The sequence below is a fragment of the Chelonia mydas genome, chromosome 6 (genome assembly GCF_015237465.2).
Source record: "Chelonia mydas isolate rCheMyd1 chromosome 6, rCheMyd1.pri.v2, whole genome shotgun sequence".
NCBI classification, from domain to species: domain Eukaryota; kingdom Metazoa; phylum Chordata; order Testudines; family Cheloniidae; genus Chelonia; species Chelonia mydas.
The window spans coordinates 77655525-77680418 of NC_051246.2; the positions used below are offsets into that span (position 1 = coordinate 77655525).

The following is a 24894-nucleotide window of genomic DNA, read 5'->3' on the forward strand; positions in this document are numbered from 1 at the left end:
TCCATAAAGGCTTTGAGTTAGATCCTCAGCTGGTGTAAATCAGTACAGCTCCACTGAAGTCAATGGAACTAAACTGATTTACATCAGTTGAAGATCTGGCCTTCCAAGCATCACGTAGCATTTTTGCCACTCTCCACAGACCTGTGATTTCCTTTTGCTTGTCAAAGAACCATCTTCATATATTTTATGGGAAGTCACTGAGCATGCAGTATAGCTAATGTGATGGCGGCGGTCTTAAGTCATTATCAGTGGCAAATTCATGAGCTTTTTGGATACTCTACTTATTAGCCAAGCAAGAGGAATTAGACTAACGATGGGAGTTCAAATGTATAAAAGACAAGCAGGAGAAGAGGAAGTTGGCCAGAGACCTCACTGAAGCTATATTGAGGGGACTTAAGCAACAAGAAATCATCAGAAGAACTGCTTACATGTTAAAAATGGAGATACAGTACACAAGGACTAGGCTGAGAGACCATGTTGGAGCTAAAGACGGCCATTATATTGTGGTAGAAATCTGACAGTAGCCAAAGAGAGCTTTGATTACAGCATGAATGGGCTCTATAGTTACTGTTAGAACTGCAGCTCTTATCAGCCCAGGGTTTTCATGGTTCCTAAGGGCCCAGATCTCTAGCTAAGAAATCTAATTCAACACAATGTTCTAATTTATTTACTTTATTAGCTAAATTTCCAACAAACAACGACTAAAATAAAACGACCAAATATATCAAAGATATTTTAACATACTGGTCCTATATATGTATTGGACAAAATGTAATTATCAAACCAAAAGGTTTATTTCTGGTAAAATAAAGATGTCTTCAACAGATCTAAAATCCTGGGGTCTTTGATTGATATGTTTCTCTCGAACTCTAGATATTGTAATTCAGAGATGGCAAAACCTGTTTAGTTGTCATGTTAATTCCCCCAGCCAATGAAAGATTATATTCTTACGTACACAGATTTTTCAAATGCTGGCTTCCATTTTGCACTTGCCAATATACGCCCCTTCCAAACAGGAAGCAAAAACGGAGGTTAAATTAAAGCTGGGCTGAATGTTTTTGTTGATCTTACACTAAGGATGTTAATGAGACCCTGGATGTGTTTTCTTAAGCAAAGATGAGTATTTTAAGCATGGAACTTTTTAGTAGTATTTTTTTTTTCTATGTAAAATATGAAATTTTGCTAACAATTAAGGAACTAATTAAAGATACAAGTACAAAACATCCACAATTTCAGCTGAAGACTATCAAATGTGCTGAAAGTAAAGAAATAATATTTGGATTTAAATTTTAAAATGTTTAAAATTAAAAATTCATGTTTTTAAATTTACATAAACATCATTTTTATCCATCCTGATTGTTTGACACTCTTACTAGCCTTGTACCATATGAATACAGAATCTGTGCAGCACATTGTCTCATATCTCAGTATATGCATTTTCTTATGAGACAGAGAAATTATTTATGTATAAAATTTGCCAGGGTTTAAAATGCAGAGATGTTTGTTGGGTTCAGGACTAGCTTATGGACAACACAATTAACAAATTAGAAACCTGCAGTTTCTTAACTCTGCCTGCATTAGCAGGTGCAGAGGCAATCAGCAGAAATTGCAGACTTTGTGGAACCATGAACAATCTGGCCAATAATACTATTCCAAATACCGCAATCCAGCCACATTGTTTTAATTGGATAACATGACATTACAATGACAGATGGCAATTTCAGTTGAACAGATTCAACCAGCCTGATAACATTCTGCCACTGCTCCTCTGTGTAATTTTTGAGATAAAAGGCTACAGATTTTGAGTTTATATTGCTATAATTTCATTCAGAGTTCACACTTACATACCCACTATTCTATTATGAACACAAGAAACATTTAGGGCTCTACACAGAGCTTTTATGCTAGTTTGTCATAATCATGTGACAAGTCAGTACGTGGCTATAGCTTCTTTCCACAGATGTCAGAGCTGAGACCCAGAGCAATTTCTAAAGGAGAGCAATTGTCTTGTTATATTAAGGGCCAATTTATGGTTATTGCAACTACAGACAACTGGAGGAGGAGGCAAGTTGCTGAGGAGACATTCTGCCTGAGGAAATGCACCAAGGAACAACCGCTACTACACCCTTTATAACAGTGCAATATGATATCCAACAAAGCAGTCACCTTCAAGAACTGGCAAGTACAGAGGAAAGGGACAGGACAGGACCCTGGCCATACACTCCACTCCCCACAGCCATAGACTCTTTGGAATGTAGAGAAGTTCAGGTTGCACTAGCCTTTTGCTTCTCCCTTAAATTCAGGAAATCTCAAAATAAAAACAAGACCCAAACACTTGCTGGCTGCCTCCTGTGCTCTGTTTGCCCTCACCCTCCCCTTCCTCACCTAAGCAAGAGCACCTACAATCCAGCCCTAAGTTTTTCCCAGCTCTTGTCTGATTCAATGGATGTTAATAATGGACATCTGAGCACTACCGACATTCTACACAGCTTTCTGCTAGTCTGAAAAGCTTCCAGAGAAATGGCTTTGATATTCTGAAAGGGGGTGAAGGGGACTCTGGTTCTTGATGGGGATATTTTTAATCAACAATGATTAGTTCCCTCCAGAGAGTCATTCTGAGTGCTGCAGTGCTCCAGATGCTTTGGTAGCACACTTGGAAGCCACCACTGCAGGGGAGAGATCATAGTGCAAAAGCAATGGGTATGTTCCAAACACTAGGGCCTATAAAACTTGCTATAGCAGGTACTTATATGGCTCCCATTACCATAGTATCTAAATGCCTCACAAATCTTTAGTGTATTTATCTTTACAGCACCCCTATGAGGTACGGAAATACCAACTCCATTTTAGAGACAAGGAGCTGAAGCACTAGCCTGAGGCTAAGATGGAAGACTATAGCAGAACAAAACATTGAGTCCTTGTCTCAAGTTCCACACCAGCACCCTAACCACCAGACTATTATTCCGTCCTACGCTCTACAGTCTCCAGCCTTTGGTGGGATTGGATAAATACTGTTAACACCACAAATAGTTGCTCACAATATAAAGGGGGACTTTGCTTGAACAGGAAAAAGAAAATGTTCAAATAGATACAAAGTCTTAGTGATTAATTACAGAAAGAAAAGTCAGATAATTCCTGACTATGCCCCTAGGGGCTGCTCCATATGAGGTTACAGTATCCTGATCAATAAACTGGACTCAGAGAGCCCATGTTATCTGGAGGGACTATTATTGATGGTGGTGGCCATTAGTGGAACAGGGAACTCAGGGAGTTAGGCTGGAAACAACACAACCACATGGACAGAGCAGTCTTCAGGGTTTAATAAAGTTCCACTTGTTCACCTTAACCCGCGCTCAGCCTCACTCTTTGCTAATGGAACATGGTGGCAGCATTGGAGCTGTGAGGTCTCTGATGTGCAGCACGTGTCGGCATGAGACAGGGAACTCAGTCTGAAGCCCTTCAGTGCCCTGGATTTTGCAAACACAAACCTAGTCCAGGGATGGATCGGGTGGAACAAGGAGTTTGAGCTGTTCACAGGCCTGGCCATGCAAACTGAATGGTTTTTACCTTATTGGGAACAAGGTGGAGAGGTCTGCAGCACTCTGAAGCTCACCACTGCCAGCTATCCTAGAAGCCCTGCAGCCCTATTGCTTCTCAGAGCAGAACAAAATTGTGGAGTGACATAGGGTTTTCACTAGTGACCAATCCAAAAAGGAGCGGATAAACCCCTATGTTACTGCCTTACGCATGCTGGCTGCAACATGCAATTTTGGGGACCTGACAGACTCCTTAATCTGTGACAGGCTAGTCTGCAGGATCACCACCTGCAGGAGCATTTGCTTGGGGAACGTGATCTCACATTAAACAAAGATGCTTAGACATGGAGTGCGCACGGGAAGCCTTAAGAGAACGGATGAAAGCAATAGGAGGCACACCCTCAAATACATGGGGTGATACAACAGCAAAAGAGAGCAGGTGCCAGGGTTCCATAACCATAGTGAGATGCATTCACTCTGGGAGACAGCAGAAGTGGATAAAGGAGAACTGCCCCATACTAGAACAATGTTCCAAGGAATGTAGCAAGTTCCACAGAGAGAGAGTTTGCTAGATACTGAGACAGGTGACAGAGAGACAGAGTTAGGTCACTCCCGATGTGGTCATCTGTTGAGGAGACCAAGCTATCTCAAAGACTATGTAACCAGCTGAGTCTGTGATAAAGACAGAACTGCAACTTGACTACAAGTGAGCAACTTCTAGCTGAAGGGACACAGGGTAAGGGTCTGGGCATCATTTTTATGTTTATATGAAATAGGGAAGATGTACCATGATCAGTGAAACTCGATTCAGAGGTCCCAGGTTTCCTGGGGACCGTTATTAAGGGGACACCAGGAAAACAAGGAGCGAGGGAGTTAGGCTAGAAGCAACACATACAGATGGACAGAACAGCACACAAGATTTAATAAAGTTGTTCTTGTTCAATTTAATCTGCACTCCGCCTCACTCTTTGCTAATGAAACAGGTACAAGGCTATTCTTGTCTCTCAGGGTTCCACGAAACTAGTACCCCAGATTTCCCTGTAAGTCCACCCTTCTGGTAAGGGAAAGTCATAGGCTCTTGGTTACACAAGTCTGGGCTTGGCTTGACTCTGGTATTCTGGGTGTCATTTGGTAGCCATATTGGGGGCTCTTCAGTGCTGTCCCGTGGCTGGCTACTCATGCTGGTGGCCACATCTTCCACTTAACACACAGTCTCTCCTCCTGCACTTAAGAAGCTACATGACTTCTCTAGTTACCTACAAGAACAGGGGTGTGTATGTGTGTGTGTGTACCCACAAGAGCAGGTGTGTGTATGTGGTGCTTGCTTGGAATTAGATGAAAAGAGCTAGCCAGCACTTGTGGGGGCAGACAGACCTCTCAGTCACTCTCCAGTGTCAGATTTCATTTAACATAAAGTCTCTAGCTGTTGTGGTTGTGAAGAAAACCTTCAAATCATGAAGTTAGTGTAACTGATGCAAAGATGCCTGCCTGAGTTTGCACAGAGCCTAAAATAATAATTCTAAGGGATGAAGTGCCCCATTCATTTCATTAGGGGCTATCTCAGCTGCAAATGAGGATACTTTAAAGGTCAACATTGTTAACTATTTCACTTCTTATCCAAGCATGAACAAAAGGAGAGAAAACACAATCACTTCAGTGGTGCTAGATGGAATTTGAAATAGGAGAGAGAGACAAAGAAAGAAACATTGGTGGAACTCGAGCCAGGATGTTCCAAGTTTGTTGGGCAGGATAGGTTAGGCTGTTATAGATTTTTGTTGATTATGGTGCCGTTAAAGATCCATGAGAGGACCGGTTTAGCTTCTCTTGTAACATGGATACGCACTCAGCTAACATTCTACCACGCTCAGTTAAAACAAAATTTCCACCAACTCCACTCAGAAGGCTAAGAGAAAAATATATCTTGTTTTTTCAGCATTTCTTCCAGTCCCAGCTGGAACCAAGAAGCACTGAGGTGAACGTTCACTGTGAATTCACAAACGGCACTGCACTGGCTATCCCAAAATGGCAGGCAAAATGATCTCAGTCAGCCCAGCCTGTAAGCTAAGGATAACATCAAGACCAAGATGTCTCATGGTTGGGCACCTAAAATCAGTACCCTCTTTTGAAAATTTGGCTATAAATGCTTAGGGATTCCAACCTTCAGCTACTGGAAAATGTGGACACGCATTTCTCTTATACTGAGCTCTAAAAATAGCCACACTCAGATGTCTAAAGCAGTATCAAATTCCACAGGATAGTGGGCTGCCACATAGAACACCAACTCCCTTGAGCATTATCTTTGGGATTGAAGCATGGCTGCAAAATGCAGGTGTTGTGCTGGGAAAGGAGAGAAGCAGTTTCTAAGATACCATATTTAGGTATAGCTCCTTTAAGTTCCATTGGTAAGAAAATACTCTGTTTTCTCCGCTCTAGATGTACAGTTAAATACATACTATAGATGCTTGTCTCTGATTTCCTGGCAAAAGCTTTCATTGGACATACGACTGAGTTACTGAAGCCTCCCTCAGGCGGAGAAAAGTTGAAACATATTAGAATCATAAAACTCAAATGTTATGAATAAAAGGTTAAAAAAAGATTTACAAGCTCCTTGCACTTTCTAAGCATGATGCAATTTAACTACCATTTGTCTGCAGGATACAAACAAGAGGGACATTTGGCAGAACATAACATTTGGCACTTCCATCCCATCTTTCATCTGAGGATCTCAAAAGCACTTTATAAACACTGAGAGCCCCATTTCTTTTTCACACCGGTTTTATACCAGCACATCCACATCTACTGCACTAGAGTTACTCCAGATTTACTCCTGTGTACGTGAGAGGACATGCAGGTTCTACATCTACAAGACATGCAGGAACACCAAAGGGATTAAATTAGATTCCATGGTCCTAATTCTGATTCCTGTTTTATATTGGGATAACTCCACTGACTGCTTTACAGTGGTAAGAGAGAGCAGAATCAGTCTCCATCGTGCTAAGTGCATTTGAGATATGAGAAACAGATACTGTGGGATCTGAAACTCTGGCTATTCCAAGTTAGCTGGGTAAAATAGGCAGTTATGGATTTTTGCTGATTATGGTTCAGTGAAAGATTATAGAAAAGACCCATTTAGCTTCTCTTGTAGCATCACAGGATGTTTGTTCAGTTCATTTTCCACCATGCTCCTTTAAAACAAAATATTAAAGTTGGAAAAAACGAGCAGGCAGTTGGCAAAACTTGGCATCTGACAACCTGGCAGCAGTTGCCATATTACTGAAGTGTATTTACAAATGTTGGCCTCTTCATCCCCAAGGGAATGCCATAAAAGTACTGACCCTAATCTCTCCCTTCCCAGACACACCAGTAAGCCCTTGCTCCCTATCACACACTCCCTTGCCTTGTTTAGGTGAGGAAAATTTGAGAGGCTTTAGTGTAAACTGGGTGCAGGCATTTTTATCACCATGTCAGCTAAGCCCTGTCAATGCTAGCACTTCCACCATTACTGTTATTGGTGGGACTGAGTTGGTGGAAGCAACACCAGGAGACTATGGGAATAGAAAGCAAATCTAGCCAAAACCAGACCAGAATGAGGAGGTTGTTCATGTGACTTAAGGCTACTATATAGGTATATGTATACAGATAAAGCATCTGATTCGGATCTCACCTACTCTGTGTCACAGTTTCAGGGCAACTGCATCTGTATTCCACCTCTGTGGTCTACCAAGAGTGACCACTTTTAGGCTTCTGGTTCCCAGCTGTCACCTCCATCTCACTCTCTCCTGATTGGGGTAACTTTATGGCTGCACAGCTCCCTGCCTACACTGAGATATCTCCAGACTGCCTAAAAGGCTTGCATCTGAGCTTTTCTTTCTATCCAAGGGCTATGACTAGTATATTGCCCATAGTTATAAGTTATCACACAGCTCTTTTAAGCAAGCATTTTAATCCTTAAGGTGAAAGCATTACAGAGAAAGCATATAAAAATAATAAAAGAACCTATACACATGCTAAAAGCTTACCAGAGGTCACCTTCAACTCTAACCTTGGATGCTGGCAGGAGTCAGTCTTTCAAACCCCACAACTGAGCTTTCCCTGTGGTTACAAGTTCATAACTGTCTCAGATTCAGAACCAGAACACTGATTGGACAGTTCAGCCATTCCTTTTTACACCTGAGGCCTTTGATCTCCAGTCTCCAGGACCAGACAATGACCCACTCTCCTCAGCATAGATTTTTGCATAACTGGCTGGGTTTTTGCATAACCGGAGGTAGGGAATTTGTATTAATCTCTCCCTAGGTACTCCCCAAGAAATCCACTTCACACGTATTATCCCAAAAGTCCATTCTTGTCTGACACATTTTCAGCAGAGTCCTTTGAACTCCCAGGCTTCACATCACACCTCCCCACTGCCCCTCAACAATATATAAACTTTATACAAGTTTTTTCAAGGATATTGCAGGAAATTGCCATATCTGTCATGCGCTGGTTTTACATCAGAGTAAATCCATTGACCTCAAATTTAGTTACTCCTGATTACACTTGTTGGAACAGAATCTGGCCCATACCCCATACAGTATTGTATTCAACATTCTATTACTGGAACATTACCAAGGAGTAATAACAGAATAATTTTAGGCCTTCTGTTAGGTTAGCTCTGCAGACCATAACAGTACAATGCAATGCCCTGTGAATAAATCAGTTGGAATAGGTACAATTTCCTGGATTGATACCTGTATTTCTTCCCATTCATATAATTTTTGATGATCACACCTTTACTGTTATCCAATTTAGATTATCAGAGCTAAATTCAGTCCTGAATAGACAGACAATAAATATGGCTCCATTGACCTTAATGGAGTGTCACCCCCATACATCAGGGTTAAATTTGATCCGGGCACTCATCTGTTTACTGTAAGATATAATTAGATCATGTTCAAATTTATTTATTTATTTGCAGTTATTACTGATCCAGATTATTCCCTCAAATGTGTGTGTGGAAGGGGCCCTCCAAATTCATATATCTCCTCTCCCATGCAGAAGGGGTGCTCAGACAACTGCAGAAAATGGTCCCTGCTCCCGATGCAGAACCCACATGGAACACGCAGAAGCCTCTCTGGTGGGAGGGATAGCTCAGTGGTTTGAGCATTGGCCTGCTAAACTCAGGGTTGTGAGTTCAGTCTTTGAGAGGGCCATTTAGGGATCTGGGCAAAACAATTGGGGATTGGTCCTGCTTTGAGCAGGGGTTGGACTAGATGACCTCCTGAGGTCCCTTCCAACCCTGATAGTCTATGAGTCTATGTTGGTTCACGATCAGCCCAGTGGGAGGGGCTGGTGAATGGGCAGGTCAGGAGGAATGGCTGTTGTAGTGCAACCAGCAATCCACTCCTGACTGCTTGTTCTGTGCAGGATTTAAGCAGACCCAGTGTGGCAACACTGTAAAACACAGACGATAGTCCTCCATCTAGGAGCTAGAGAGTCAAGGATAGCTAGTGTCTGTGTGCTGCCAGCATCCCCAATAAGCACAAAGGGGGATTGTGGCATCTTAGCGACTAACAAATTTATTTGAGCATAAGCTTTCGTGGGCTACAGCCCACTTCATCAGATGCACAGAATGGAACATATAGTAAGAAGATATACACATACAGAGAACATGAAAAGGTGGAAAAAGAGGCTAATTAATTAAGATGAGCTATTATCAGCCGGAGAAAAAAACTTTTGTAGTGATAATCAAGATGGCCCATTTAGACAGTTGACAAGAAGGTGTGAGGATACTTAACGTGGGGAAATAGATTCAATATGTGTAATGACCCAGCCACTCCCAGTCTCTATTCAAACCCAAGTTAATGGTATGTAGTTTGCATATTAATTCAAGCTCAGCAGTTTCTCGTTGGAGTCTGTTTTTGAAGCTTTTCTGTTGCAAAATTGCCACCTTTAAGTCTGTTACTGAGTGGCCAGAGAGGTTGAAGTGTTCTCTTACCGGTTTATGAATAGCTGAATGCTGTCTCTACTCCATTGCTTGGAATAGTGCTTGTAGGGATATATATCATTCCCCATAGGACCCCAGTGATAGCATCCTCAGGAACTCAGGGTCATGCACTATCAGGGGGTGGGCAGGACAAGTAGATCGGGGTCATTATTACTGTTAATTATTACAATCAGAATCATGACCATGTTGTGCTAGGCACTGTACAAACATAAATAGAGATATACTTGACACATTTTGAACACATATTTAGGGTACATCTACACACCAAAAAACTCCCCACAGTAGCAAGTCTCAGAGCCTGGGTCACCTGACTTGAGCACACGGCACTTGAACTGTGGGGTTAAAAATAGCAGTGTAGACATTCGGGTTTGAGCTGAAGCCCAGACTGTGACACCCAGCAATGAGGAAGGTGTCGGAGCCCAGGCTCCAGCCCGAGCCCAAACGTCTACACTGCTATTTTTAATGCTGCAGCACAAGTCCCACAAGCCTGAGTCAGTTGACCCAGGCTTTTGAGGGTGTGTCTACATTGCAATAAAAAACTTGCAGGTCAGCTGACTCAGGCTCACGGGACTTGGGCTGAGGGGCTAAAAATTGTAGTGTAGACATTTGGGCTTGGGCTGATGTCTAGGCTCTGAGACACCCACTCCCCCCACATGGGGTTTCAGAGTGCAGGCTATAGCCTGAGCCCGAATGTCTACACTGCAATTTTATATGCAATAGCCCCTCCCCCCCAGCCTGAGCCTCATGAGCCGGAGTCAGCTGACCTGGGTCATGGGTCTTTTATCACAGTGTAGATGTACCCTGAGACTTGCTACCGTGGGTAATTTTTTGCTGTGTAGAGGTACCCTTAAGGGCACATCACTATTCAAGTAGTATTCATAATATAGGGTAATTCTTAGGGTACAGTGCCATCTTGTGTGTATGATGAATATAGCACATGAACACCTTCCTGCATGGATATTGAAGTGTATGAGCCAGATTCTCATTTTGTGTAAATCGGCATAGCTTCACTGGTTTCACTGTTACTATGCTGATTTACACCAACAGAGTATATGGCCCTATGTATTTAAAGTGCCGTGCTGGCTACTGTGCAGTGTTGGCTACATAGTGCCACTGTAAAAAATAACCTTGTTATTGTATGGAGTTGATCTGTTTCTTGGGAGACTTCTTAGTCATATCTGCCTAAGTGTACAATCACAGAACCACAGGGTTAGAAGGGACCGCAAAGGTCATCTAGTCTAACCCCCTGACAAAATGCAGGATTTGTTGTGTCTAAACCATCCAAGGCAGATGGCTGTCCAGCCTCCTTTTGAAAACCTCCTGTGAAAGAGCTTGCACGACTTCCCTAGGCAGTCTGTTCCATTGTCCTACTGTTCTTAGAATTAGGAAGTTTTTCCTGAGATTTAATCTAAAACTGCTATGCTGTAGGTTGAACTCACTGCATCTTGTCCTGCCCTCTGTGGCAAGAGAGAACAATTTTTCTCCATTTTTTTTATGGCCGCCTTTCAAGTATTTGAAGACAGCTATCATGCCTTACTTCTTGTCTATGTGGTGTAAACCAAATAGATACAGCATTGCAGGGCCAGTAGTTTTGCAAAAGAAGAAGTGTTCTATTGAACTTGTGCCCCATCAGGTGATCAATAGCCTTAGGGGGATGCACATCTATAATAGCACAACCACATGACAGCTCCAAAATGAAGCCGTCAGCAAGGGCAGAAACCTCCCTCCACCTCTGGGCAATGAAGCAGAGGGAGGACTGGTAAAGCTTCTCCTGACTATGTGAAGCCACCTCACTCATGGGGAATCATTTTGTCCCCATGTCACCATTACCTTTTTCCCATCTCCCTAAAGGTGGGCCTGTGGAGGGTTACTACAGTCCCTCTAGGAGATCCATAAGAAATGGAAGGGAGCAGGCTTTCTAGAGGAGAACCATTCTGGAGGCATGTGTCAGGAACCGGGGCATGTGCAATCAGGTTCAGTGGTTAGACACATAGGCAGTCGGGCCAGAGGGGTCAAGGCAGATTCAGTAGCTGAAGTCCAGAGCCAAGGGTCACATCACACCACGGTCAATCGCCAGGAACCAGTGTCTAGGGCTGAGCTGGAGTCAACAGCGAAGAATCAGAGTCAAGGGTCAAGCCAGAGTCAATAGCCAGGAACCAGGCAGGGTCTGTCTCAGCAGCAAATCATGGTTATGTCTTGTTGCACACATGACTTCTCAGTACTCTCTCCAGGCTTAAATAAAAGAAAAGGAGTACTTGTGGCACCTTAGAGACTAACAAATTTATTTGAGCATAAATAGTAGGCTTAAATAGTAGGTCTGGGTCAGTCAGAGGTCATGGCAGACCCAGATTCGAGTCCCATGAATTATAACAGCATGGAGTCCATTTGTATGCATTCACTCTGAATCCTCTTTCAGGAGCAATGTGGGCCATTTGGCATCAACTGGACGCTCCCTAGCATCAGTCCACAGCCATCCTCCACAGTGGGAGGATGAGTCTTCTGTGCCCTCTGCTACTATGAAAACTAGAGTTAGGATTTATTTTAATTCAGTGATTTCCAAGCTGTGGCCTATAGCGCACTTGCTAGTAGCTTGCAGATTATGTGGTAATAGTTCCTTTTTATTTCCTATTGGTACATCATGTTAAAGATGTCTAAAAACAAAACTTTTCCATGTGAGCAATTGGTATAGTTGCAGTTGGCAATGACTGCCATATTAATGTGTGTAATAAATACAAAGGCAAAAGGAGAGTATATATGGAGTGAGACAGTTGATGGGGGAGCTGAGGTGTGCAAGTTCACAATAAAACCCCAAACCTTACGAAACTCATTGGGCTTTGGATTTTATTACAAGCTAGAAATTCAGATCAAGTTCACGGAAAGGTTTGCTAAGGTGCATGAACCCTTCTAGGGAAAACCTTTCAGCCACTGTATGGTTTTGCAAACTTTGCATGGGGTTTGCTGAGAAACCATTTTCAATTAAATTAGTCTCAATCAAACCTATAAATGAAAGTGAAGCTCCAGAGCAGAGCTGGGGATGGGGGGACGGAACTGAAAACCCACTGTGGATCAAAATCAGAGGGGAAATGCTTGCTTTGTGCAAAACAACATTTCAGAATTTGCTCCCTTCTAGTGGAAAACCTGGAGGACAAAGAGAGAAGCAAACTCCCAAAACAAAACAGATTATTCTGCAGTCCAAGATAGAGACCTTCAGTCTCAGTTATTACCATTTATTGTCACTTTGCCTTACAATCAAGGTCCATTGAAAGTATATCTACACTGCAATTGGAAATTTGATTGCAGATGAGTAGGCAAAACTGCACTAACTTTAATCTAGTTAGCGTGCAATGAGGACACAGTGGCACAGACTCTGGTATGGGCTAGCAACACATGCACCTACCCAGGGTTATGGCTGGGCTTGTACCACTCATGCTGTAGTCAGTGCAGCAGCATCTTTGGGCTAGCTAAACTAAAGCTGGTGTGGGTGTGCCTACATGAGTTGCAGTCACACCTTGGATTGCACTGCAGTCGTATGCTGAAGTGCCTTACTAAAGTAGGGTGTAGGTGGTGCTGAACACAGAAGAATGATTAAACAACACTCTGATACTAAAGTTTTACACTGCCACCCAATCCCCTAGCATCTAAATGCCTCCCGTGTCAAATCAAAAGTAATCCTGAAATCCTTAGTGGACTTGATAGACTCTTCATAGACTTTGTTAACCCCGTCGTGGGGTAAAAATGCTGGTTGGGGTAGGTTTTTAAAACAAACACATTTTATTAATGTAGGTTTGGGGCAGGTTGATAGAAGAAGTGACTGTGTAAGGACTGTAAAATATTCACAAAGAAAGGCCAAATCCTACAATTACTTGAAAAGAGCTTCAGAGCTTAGATTCAGTGCAGTTTTTATTTTGCCAACTTTCACCATCTCAATTAGTTTCTGTTCCTTCCAGTCTTCTCTTACATCCCTAATTTCCTACTTTTCTTTCTCTAGGTCTTTCTCCTGCTTCCCATTCACCTTCTTCTCTTTCAGCTGTAATGTGATTGCTAAAATGGGTGCCATCCTTTCTTCCTACTAGTGGAAAGGGCACTTGATAGTGACCTGTTTCATCTCAGCATATGGAGACAAATTCTGTACTCAGGACTCTGACATTCTCCCAATTTGTTACTCATGTCCCTGTTCTATTTTAACTCTCATAGGTTTCCTGTAATGCCATTTGGGGTCCTCTAACAAAGTACATTGTCCAAATAGAAGGCATCCTTGGGGTGAAATATTTTGCACATTTAAAAACCTATTGTTATTTACTACAGCTATTCTCTCCATCCCTCTCCCTGCCTAATATCCTGTGAAATTCTAATCCTGACAGAGTCCTTCACACAGGTCAAATAATATTTCCCAGGTCTCTCAGAACTGCCTGAGTCTTACTAGTGGTAAGATAGAGCTGCTACCAGTAGCTCCTTCATGACACTGAGATAAACTATTCCCTTCATCAATCCAGATAAGTGACATGAAGCTGCAGGTCTATCTCTTCGGGTGAAGCACCTCAGAGGGATCACAGACTCCAATTCATCTTTTAATGATCATATTAGCTCTGTCACTTGGCAGGTGTTGTATCACCTCAGGAACATTGCAAGGTTATACTACCTCTCACATGAAGACTGAGTGACTCATTCATGCTTTTGTTACTTCCTCCCTGAATTCCTGCAACTGTCTTTGGCGGTTTTCCAGCTGAAAAATACATAAGTTACACTCAACCCTCGACCAGCATTTTAATTCAAACTAAAATTTCCTCTCATAGATCACCTGCATTACAGTGCCCACTACTGATTTCCCCACATTTTTAAATGCTACTGTTAAGACATTTCATGAACTCAATACACATTGGGTCATATTCAACTTGGGATGTTGCTGGCTTCTGCCTAACTTCATGAATTCTAGCAGTGGTAAGTCCACCGATGGGGAAAGCTGCTGCTGCAATCATCTCTCCACTGACATGCACATAAGGGGTCAGCACAGCCCCCGAAGTGAGCAGTGATGATCAGGAATGGTGGGTGCAGGGGAAGCACTGGTTCTTTAAATACTTTTCACAACCACCCCCTTGGAGTGCCTATGGAGTTCTGACTATAACCTAAAACGGTCTCCTGCTCATGCAAAAGCCTAACAAAAGACAGCAGTGATATACTGTATTGTGGTGCAGGGGCCAGGGTAGCATAGGGAGGTGTGCTTCGTTGTTCTAGTTCTGTTCCCTATCTGTACAGCTAATCTGAAATTCTATGGCCTGTGTTGTGCAGGAGGCCAAAGCAGATGATCACAATGGTTCCCTTTTAGCCTTATAATCTATGAATCGTGGCTGCTAAGATCACTCAGTTTCACTACAAATATTGAACAAAGCAAAATCCAGTGATTTTGGAAAGGATTGACCCTCACTCTTATTTCTGTGGTGATGAGCAAACCTCAGGTTTGGTCAAGAATCAAAAAGTTTAGATGCGTATCTGAACTTTTCTAAATCTAGAGAAGGTGGTTGAAAATTCAGGAGAGAAGTATTTCCAAATAGATTTCCAGTACATCTCAAGTTCTGTCTGCACTGGAAATAGCACAAAAATAAATGTTTTCACAACATTTTATTGTTTCCATTGCTTGTACCAGATGCTGGTATGAATTTTTAGAAAATATACATTTATCCTAGAAGATCAAGCATGAGTTTTGAGTTGGTTTTTATTATACCAGAACAGCTATTTTAGAAACATTGCTTTATCTTTGAGGTTCTCTACAAGTAAGAGGTATTCTGTCTTCATGACCTCAGTCTTTGGCTTTTCTGCTAGGACTGATAAGAGTCCCAGTTAGTACCATATGTGGTTTTGTGATGAGGACACCTGCTATTCACTGGGAACTCAACTGAGATCGCCAAACTCATTCCCTGTAAACCACAAAACAGATGGTAAAGATTTTTGGTCACTCAGTACCAAAGCTAGATTTGGCCAAAATATGCTACATTTTATCCAGCAACCTAGAGTATCATGGTTCCTTCATCCTTAGTTTTAATACCTTCCTAGCCCACTTCTGCCTGCCACACTAGAATTTCAAGTCCTAATTTGGCTATATATTATAATTATTACAAGAAAATATTTTTAAAAAGAGACTGGATTTTTATTTCAAATAAAGCATGCCAAAATTAGGAGGTGTCTCTTCACAAGTGCTGCAGTGGTTCTGAGAAAGAAAATATACCCAGCTTGAGTGACACCAAAAGGGACTGCAAATGCAAGCTAAGCATTTCTTGTCTGCTCCAAACTGAAAATGCAAGCAAGCATATTCTAATAGCAGACAATCTTCCTGCTCCACCTATGAAGCCTCCATGCTGCAAAGGCATTCCCTCCTATAGAAGATGACTGGATGTAGTCCCTCTGAATCTTATCAACACCACTCTATGTGTCTGTCAGTGAGGGGTCACTAGAAAGTAACAAAAGCTCTCAAGCAAATAAATAAGACATGCAACCTTTGCACTTCTTTATTCTCTAGGAGGAGACTTGAACTTAACTCTGCACCTTGTCCTTCCCCTAGACTTTTGAGCCAGCTACAAGTCTGCGAGAGAAAGTCTGATTGTGTGGTTGAGATGGAGGACTGGGAGTCAGGAGATATAGGACTTATTCCCGGTTCTGCCACAGACTTCCTGTCTGACCCTGAGCAAGTCAGGTGTTAACCTCTCCATATCTCAGTTTCCCTGTCCACAAAAAGGGGATTATAATTACTTGCCTGCTGCAAAATGTTTCAATAATTAATTTATGTTAATATATGAACTGCTTTGAGAGCCTATGACAGGAGTCATTATAGAAATGCCAAGTATTCTTATTTTCCAAGAAAACACAAAAGCGTCCAAACATTGACAGGATATTTTTAGATGCTTTGCAACTCTGGATATCTCCTTTTTTCCAGGTTTCAGAAGACCATGTCCAACATCTGAGAGCTAGGTTTCCCTTCTCTAAAATGACTGCTAACTGTGTTTTCAAGTGGAGATAAAAGGAAAAGGGACAGTGAAGGATAGTGGCAGCAGTTTGGAGCAGTCTCTTGTGGCTCAGCCTTGGCCCTCTCATCTCACCTAATGGCAGAGTGACTGCCAATGTTTATTTGGCCATTCTCATTCACCAGCTGCTCCTGTACCATGTTGTTTTTCTTTCCAGATGGCAGCATGATGTTCCACGATAAAACTGACACAAAAAACAATGCAAAATTTGTCTAAGAGAGGTTCAGCAAGCATGAGAAAAACATCTGATATCTCTCAGAGCTAGCCAAGTTGCCTGATCTTGATGCCAGAGTAATTATGGGATGATTTGAACAGAGGGTATGAAAAGAAAAGCCACTGCCAAATTTATCAGGTATATTTCTGGAGGAGCAAAAAAATTAGAGCCTCTACTCACTTTTTGGCTCTGTGACAAAATCAATCACTGCAATCTGAAAGGCTCCCAGAAGTCCCATCTATTACCAGAGCCTTGTGGACTATTACATGCTGGCTAATTAATGGTCTGCTTATTTTATATATATAATTCAATCATGCTGTGACCTAAGTCAGAGGAACATTGATATTATCTAAACAACAATATTGTCCTGGGTTCTGTGTTTTATTTATTGATGTTTTCTTTAAAAATACTGAATAAAGGTTAATATTTAAATGTTAACTTTAATACCTGCCTCCCAAGCCCTGAGTTAAAATGCTACAAAAGAAAGAGGCACAACACAAGTCTTAGTCTTACGTTTTTCCTAATAATTATCAGCCTTGCTCTTGGAACTAGCCTGAATGGTATTAGAACATTTTCTCAATGTTACCCAGCATATTATATAGGCATTTCTCCTAGCAATAATAAACATGTACTTACCATATGTTTTTCCTTCCTCTAGATTCCCACTGCTTCCTGTCTTTTAGGCCGTGGTCTTACAATCAGATTCCTGCGCTCCTCTGGAACCTTACTGATATTAATAGGATCTGCCTGTGCACCTGCATGGAGCTAATTGCAGGCCTGGGGTGTTAGACTGTAAACTCTTCAGGACAGGGACTCTGGTTATGTCCAAGCACTTTGTCAGTGCTAAACTAATAGCTATAATAACTACCACCACCACTGGGAATCATGAGGCCTTATGGTTCAAGTACAGGCTGAGAAGCGGATTTATTTGAGCAAGTTACATGACCTCATTGTTCCTTAGTCAATGCAACTAAAGAAAGGAATGCTGAACATTAAGGTTGCAGTGTAGTTCTAGATGTGTCGGTCCCAGGATATTAAAGAGACAAGGTGGGTGAGGTAATAGCTTTTATAAGAAGGTATAAGAAATCAGGCAAAAAAAGATATTACCTCACCCACCTGGTCTCTCAAACATTAAGGATGTCACTGAAAATCAGATGCTGCAATGTAGCTAAAATGGTTTGGATGAATTGGGCACAGGAGGAACTTGCTTGAACCTGGGCTGCCCATATTCCAGGGGAGTGCCCTAACCTGCAGGCTAGTCATGGATCTCTTTCTCACACACATACCCTGGCCTGGAGAAACTGTCCTTGAAACTGGAAGGTTTCCATCAAAGGTTTCAACAAATGCATTTTCTGAAGAAAGGGTTTTGTCAAAAAATTCCTGATGAGCTCTACTAAAAATCACAAGATGTTTTAAAAACAGAGACTACATTATGTTTTGGGGGGTGATTTTAGCCCTTGCCTGGCCCACCCCCAATGTGTGTATGACAACTGCAGTGTAGCCAACTCTCACAAATTAATAGCAAGTAAGATGATGTTGACTCTTGTTGCAGGAGCTTTGATGAGGGGACCCCAACCAATATCAGGGGCCCATTGTGCTAGGCACCATACATAGTAAGAAACTGTCTCTACCTTGAAGAGCTTACAAACTAGTGTCCAACACAGTGGTGAATTTGTGATGTCAGAAGTGGAACTCAGACTTGCCAAACTCATTTCATGTAGGGGCCACCAAGCATCCATTCAATGGGAACAATAACAACAGAAAGTCAAACTGGTATTTCCAGGTTTTCAGAAATTCAGAAGGGACTATTGTAACCATCTAGTCTGACCTCCTGTACAACACAGGTCATAGGACTTCCCCCAAATAATACCTAGAGTATATCTTTAGAAAAACATCCAATCTTGAGGTGAAAGGCTCTACAGCATGTTAGCAACACCCTGCAACATCCAGGCTCCAGAAATGTTAACGTTACACCTTTGAGAGCAACGCTTGCATTCTGGAATGGTAAGTGTATTTAATCATGTTCTGACCTTTTTGGAGCTCACACAGGCAGGATCATCCACTCTGGCAACACAGGCAAAATCTCCCAGAGGCTGTTCTTGAAGAGGCAGCATGCATTAATCAAAATATAAATACTAAAAATTCAACATTAATACATCATCAAAATACAATGTTTTACAATATAAAATCATGCCAACAATAACTCAAAGGTCCTTATACTAACTTCTATACATATACGTACATTATTTTTCACCCCTGCAACGATCACTAGCAGAGTTCTGAGTCCCAAACTTCATATCCATAGCACAGATCTTTTCCATTTCCACTACGGAGTAGTTTGTAGGGGGAAAGCATGATGTTATCCTCTGTGTGAACTAGCCCATACAAGGAGACAAAATACACACCGTGAAAGTGTTTTACTCGTGTAACCTACACAGGAAATGCTATGTTTGGACTAGCCTACCTGAGCTAGCTAGCAAAGGTAGCAATAACAGTGAAGAGAGTATAGCAGTCAGAAAAATCTAGGGCTAAACTCAGGCTATAGCTACACTACCGAGAGTACAGTAGAACAGCTGCACCAATGCAGTCGTGCCGCTGTAGCGCTGCGAGTGCAAACACTAAGCCGACAGGAGACAGCTCCCTTCAACTTAATTACTCCAGCCCCTACGAGCAGTGGTAGCCTGTGCAGATGCTCTAAGCTGATAGGAGAAGCTCTCCTGCCGACATAACGCTGTCTACACCGGTGCTAAAGTCGGTGCAACTTACATCTCTCACAGGAGAGGCATATTCACACCCTGAATGACATAAATTATACCGATTTAAGCTGCAGTGTGTACGTAGTCTGAGTCTCTGGTCCTGTTGTTTCGCATACCTTTCCCTAAGCTACAGGCCATCGGGTGGGCAAGTCCCTCCTTCCTTCCTTCCCTCCCTACCAAAATCACTTTGGCACCAGTGTGCAACTGCTTGCAGCAAGCTCCAAAATCATGTTACATGCAAAAAAATTGTAAGATAGCAACACCTCCCCTAATCTTCACCTCTCCTCACACAGTGCTTCTGTGAAAGGAATTACAGAAGAAATGGCATTGAACTTCTGGAGCAATATTTCCATGAATGGCTTCCCTAGTACAAATAAGTTAAATCTAGTTAAATACAGTTTCCGCCAATGGTCATTCATATTTGTAAAATGAATTTGTTTTGGCTAAGTTTGTGCCCCTTTTGTGTTCCCTTGTTGCCAATGGAGTGACATAAGTTCAATCAACTTAAAGCAGTGTCCACTTGCAGCGGTGGAGTAATTATGCCGGTGGGAGAGCGCTCTCACACTGACGTAGCACATCTTCACCAGACGCACTACAGTGACGCAGCTGCACTGATGTAGCGCCGTACTGTGGACTTGCCCTCAGTCATTCAGTAAGGCAACAAACCCAGTCAATCACAGCTCAGCAACACAACATGAATGCACAGTAGCGAAGGCTTGCAGAATATGGTTTGCAATTAAACCAAAGAGGTAAACAAATTTCAAAAACAAAATCTGTTAAATACTATTGATTAGTGAATAAATCTGAGGAAATCTGATTTTATCTGGGATAACCCCTCAACAGAAAGAAAGGCTAACTTGTTCAGGTAAATTGTGTACTGTGAATTATTTGCTCAGTTCTATTGTGTAGCTCTTTATATTTTCAGTGATGTGTGGTGGAATACCAAATCCCTGACAAAATCTTAAATCTTACTTTTAGTCTTGTTGAGGAGGTTGGGGGGGGGGGAGAGGGGAGAAGCTACTTTCACAGTTTTTATAGCACTACTCCAATTTAAATGAAGATATAAACCAACATGATTCAATGGTTTGCTACCCTCTGCTATTTGTAGATTAGACCTCAATTTGAACACAATTAGCCAAACGTCACAAAGTTTCAATGGTATATATCTTTGTCAATGGAAAAACCCAGCAATAGCATAACTGATCTCTGTAGTTTCATACCATAGGACATTTGATGTACAACAGTGTTTCTTGTTCACTTGCCTCAGGGAAGGATGTTTTACTACAAAATCATCATCAGAGCATCAGTGCATTGACTATTTCTCAAAAAAATGTATTTTTTTTTAGGAAGGCTCTCACCGGCCACCTATCTTGTGCTATAACTCTGTGTATATCTAGGTTCATAAATCAAGTGGTATTTCATACTAGTTTTTGTGGATGATGGCAGGATGCACTTTCATCCCTTTCCCTGGATGAAAAATCAGATGTTCTTAGGCAATGAAACAGTTAAGGTCATAGGATTTGCCAAGCATCATGATGTAATTCCTTTGAGTTTACTCATTGCAAAGTGACTTAAGACTCTGGATAATGTTCTCTTTCTTGAGATTCCAAGGGGATCAGAGGACCGTCTCTATAAACAAGATTAAGCAGCAGTTGACTTAACGAAAACTTGGCTTTAAATCAGATGTCACTCTGTCATTGTGAACTTCTCAAGTTCTTCAATGCTTCTCACATAAAGTGCAGCCTCTTAAGTAACATTATAGCTTACAGTGTAGTTATGGTTAAAAAAGAGTGACTTATAAAAATTGCATGTTCTTACTCAACAGATCTGTTCTCTGTACATATTCAGAAGTATAACTTGTAAGGCAAGTGACAAAAATAAACTTTTACTCCTTTTTACTCATATAGGCCTTGCAGAACTAACATAGCTAAGACAAATGAGTTAGATTCTATTCTTGTTCATACATCTTCTACAGAATTGTTAACTAAGATCTAAATGTAACTTATATACATGCAAGTCACCCAGTGAAATACAGTCTCTAGAACTTCATGCTTGTCCAGATACAGCAAAAAGTTTTGTTTCTTATTTTGAAGACAGATTCACAGACCCCACAAAATTTGGCACAATTTTTTCTGTCACATTTTCCTATGTGCAAGCCACAAACTAGTCTAAGTCCTAGTGGTCTCAAGTTTGTAATTAAAGGTTCACACATTTCTAAAAATAATGCTGCATTTCTCTTCATCTCAAAGTCAGCCTTTGCATAAGTACCATATCCTCCCTTAATAACCACGCTAGGTTATTGTTTTGACATTGATACAGAGTGAAGTGTATTGGTTCCTTTTTTGGTTAACTTTTAAATTATTTTTACTATATATCCTCTATTTAATGGCCATTGCAACCTTTGAATCTTATCCCTACCCTCCAAAAATAAAATAAAATAAATGTATTAAGAAAGCAAAGGTTAAAGCCAATAAAGACATAGACCCAGAAAGATCTTTTGCTAAATTATCTCAGCATCAGGTGAATATTTTTCTTTGCCCTATTTTTTCCTTTAGGCCAGTGGTTCCCAAACTGGGGTTCGTGAACCCTTGGGGATTCACGAAATGTTACAGGGGGTTCTCAGGAAAAAAATTTCCTAATGGCGGCCAGAGCTCTCCGTAGGGACCCCGGGCAGCACGGAACCAGCAGCCCGGAGCCCCTGGACTTCCAAGGGCTAAGCAGATCAAAGCAAGCATATCAATCACACTGAGGAGATTTAAATTTCAAGACTCCTTATAAGAGATGGAAAGGGAGGTGGATATTTTCTGCTGTTTTAAAATTAAATAGGCAGCTAGTATTGTTTTTAAAATTATTATGAAGAACAAGTTTAAGCTTTGTTGTAACGTGTGTTGTTTGCCTGGACTGCTCAAGACCTGAATGCTTGTGTAGGAGGAACTCTTTGAGTTGGCTTCTTAAATACCTTCATGCTGTTTCACATCTGATACTCCTTGATGAAACATAGGAGTCTTGTCTCATAACAGGCTTATTCAAAATGATACAAGCTACGAAAGTGAGATCTTGGAAGAATGTTGCTGTTTTCATAACCACTCAAAAAAAAATCAGCTTGCAATCAATGTTGCCAACTCTTGTGACATTATCACAAGTCTCATGATGTCTGGGGTGAAATCCTGGCTACTCTGAAGTCAGTGGCATTGAATTCAATGGGATTAGGATTTCACCTGAGTGTTTTTCTTAAAGCTTTAACTCCTGGACTCAGCTGATTAAACGAGATTCTCAGCTTTCATTAACACATAAAAGAAAGGATGTTTCTCGTTTTCATGGTTGCAGAAACAGCTTGAAAAGGTAAACGGTTAAGGCTCCAAAATCAGAAGACAAAAGTAACACCCATCCATGTACTATTTTTTAAATCTAATCCTTAAGTCAATCTCATGATTTCTGATGGGCGGATTCATGTTTTTGATTTTTTTTTAAATGCTTGGGGTTCCCAATACCCTTACGCAGTGACTCCAGAAAACAAGAAATAAGGGCTCAGTTGCTTTCAAAGAACCAATATGGATAAAACTAAAGGTCTGATCTTGCTCTCACTGAAGTAAATATGAATTTTGTCGCTGACTACAAAGGAAGAAAGATCTGGTTTTAAATCATCATGCTTCCTTGTATCAAAAACTTACTGAAGATTTACAGAAAACTATCTAGGGACTGGTAGACTTAGGACTCTGACAGTGACTGGTCTCATAACTGGTCAAGAATTTTATCACATTTGAAGTCTGAAAACAAGTGTTTTATTCCCTCAATACAGCTCTGTTTCATATTACAAGCCATGGCCTATTCACCAGAGACTTGTAAAACTTGTTACATGCCATCAAGAGCGGGTGTTGATATATTGGAGAGGGTTCAGAGCAGAGCCAACAGAATGATTAAAGGATTAGAAAATATGCCCTATTTTGAGACACACAAAGAACACAATATATTTAGTTAAACACAGAGAAGTTAAGGGGCGACTTGATTACAGCCTATAATTATCGACATGATGAACAAATATTTAATAATGGGCTCTTCAATCTAGCAGAGAAAGATGCAACACAATCCAAAGGCTGGAAGTTGAAGCTAGACAAATTCAGACTGCAATAGGCATACATTTTTAACAGTGAGGGTAATCAACCATTGGAACAATTACTAAGGATTGTGGTGGATTCTCTATCACTAAAAACGTTAAAATCACGATTGGATGCTTTTTCTAAAAGATCTGCTCTAGGAATTATTTTGGGTGAGTTCTATGCCCTGTGTTAGACTAAATGAACACAATGGTCCCTTCTGGCCTTGGAATCTATGAATCTATATCAGAGTCTGTGTTGACAAAGTGTAAATTCCTGTAAATAGCTTTCTTCACAATGACACAGCACTTTGGAATGAATAAATTGAGACGGACAGTGAAACTTGACCTGATTGAGTAGAAAGTCTTACAATGGGGAGATGCTTATTAAACTATTTTTCAATTAATGACAGACACTGATTATAATATTTAGGGCCATATTTTGCCCTCATTTACACCTTGCACATCACCCTTGAGTTCAGAATTTTGCCTTTAATATCTTACTCATATTATGGCATATTGTACACCCTACAAATTAGAAAAATTCCAGCTCTAGTTAAATCCTAGTCTCAGTTGCCAAATTCAAGTGATGTTTTTGTACATATGCTACAGGCTTGCCATCCTTGAACCACCATTGGAAGTAAGTGACTGTTACTCTGCTAAAACAATCCTTCCCATCTAATCAACTCCATTCATTTTCTAGGCTGCGCTTGCTAGACTCAGGCCACTGTTGGAGCAGGGGTTGCAGGTGGATTACACTGCAATCATCCTCCAGGTGGACTTTTCAATACTTCTAGTAAGAGCAGGTTGAACTATTCATTATGCAGCCCAGCTCCCAAGGGCAATGAAACTGGTCTAATAGATCTTTCAATCACTAACTTCTGCCCTGCTAGGGACCCTTTTTTAAGGCAACAATGTGTTCATATCCAGGGCCACTAAAGTTCTAGATAGATGTTTGTAGATTCTTTCCCTTCCCTATCAAGGCTGCACCTTATCTTCTCAATTGGATTATATTCTGATCATTGGATTACTTCAAGCACATGCATTATATGTCTGGTTGGTACCTAATTCTTCTTCATATACCTGATTGTGTTATGATTTCCACTCCCTTTTTGCTCCCACATTCCTGCTCTTGTCTATAGGATGGTCACACTTAATATTTTCCAGTTTTGCCTTTACAATTAGATATCATTGCTGTGATATTCGTAGTATTCCTTCTTTCTATCATTAGTATAAAGAGTACTGAATGCTGCAGTAACTTTAATTGGTTGTAAAGGCTATTGAAATGATTTTATA

General features: G+C 41.2%; 1 long non-coding RNA gene across 1 annotated transcript; it reads right to left on the reverse strand.

The window, feature by feature from the left end:
* Positions 1-14189: 14189 nt before the first annotated feature.
* Positions 14190-19125, reverse strand: LOC122466169. Its single transcript, XR_006291484.1, has 3 exons — positions 18992-19125; positions 18780-18847; positions 14190-14245 (listed from the first exon to the last, which is right to left on the reverse strand). It is a non-coding gene; the product is annotated as an uncharacterized LOC122466169 (long non-coding RNA).
* Between the last annotated feature and the right edge of the window lie 5769 nt (positions 19126-24894).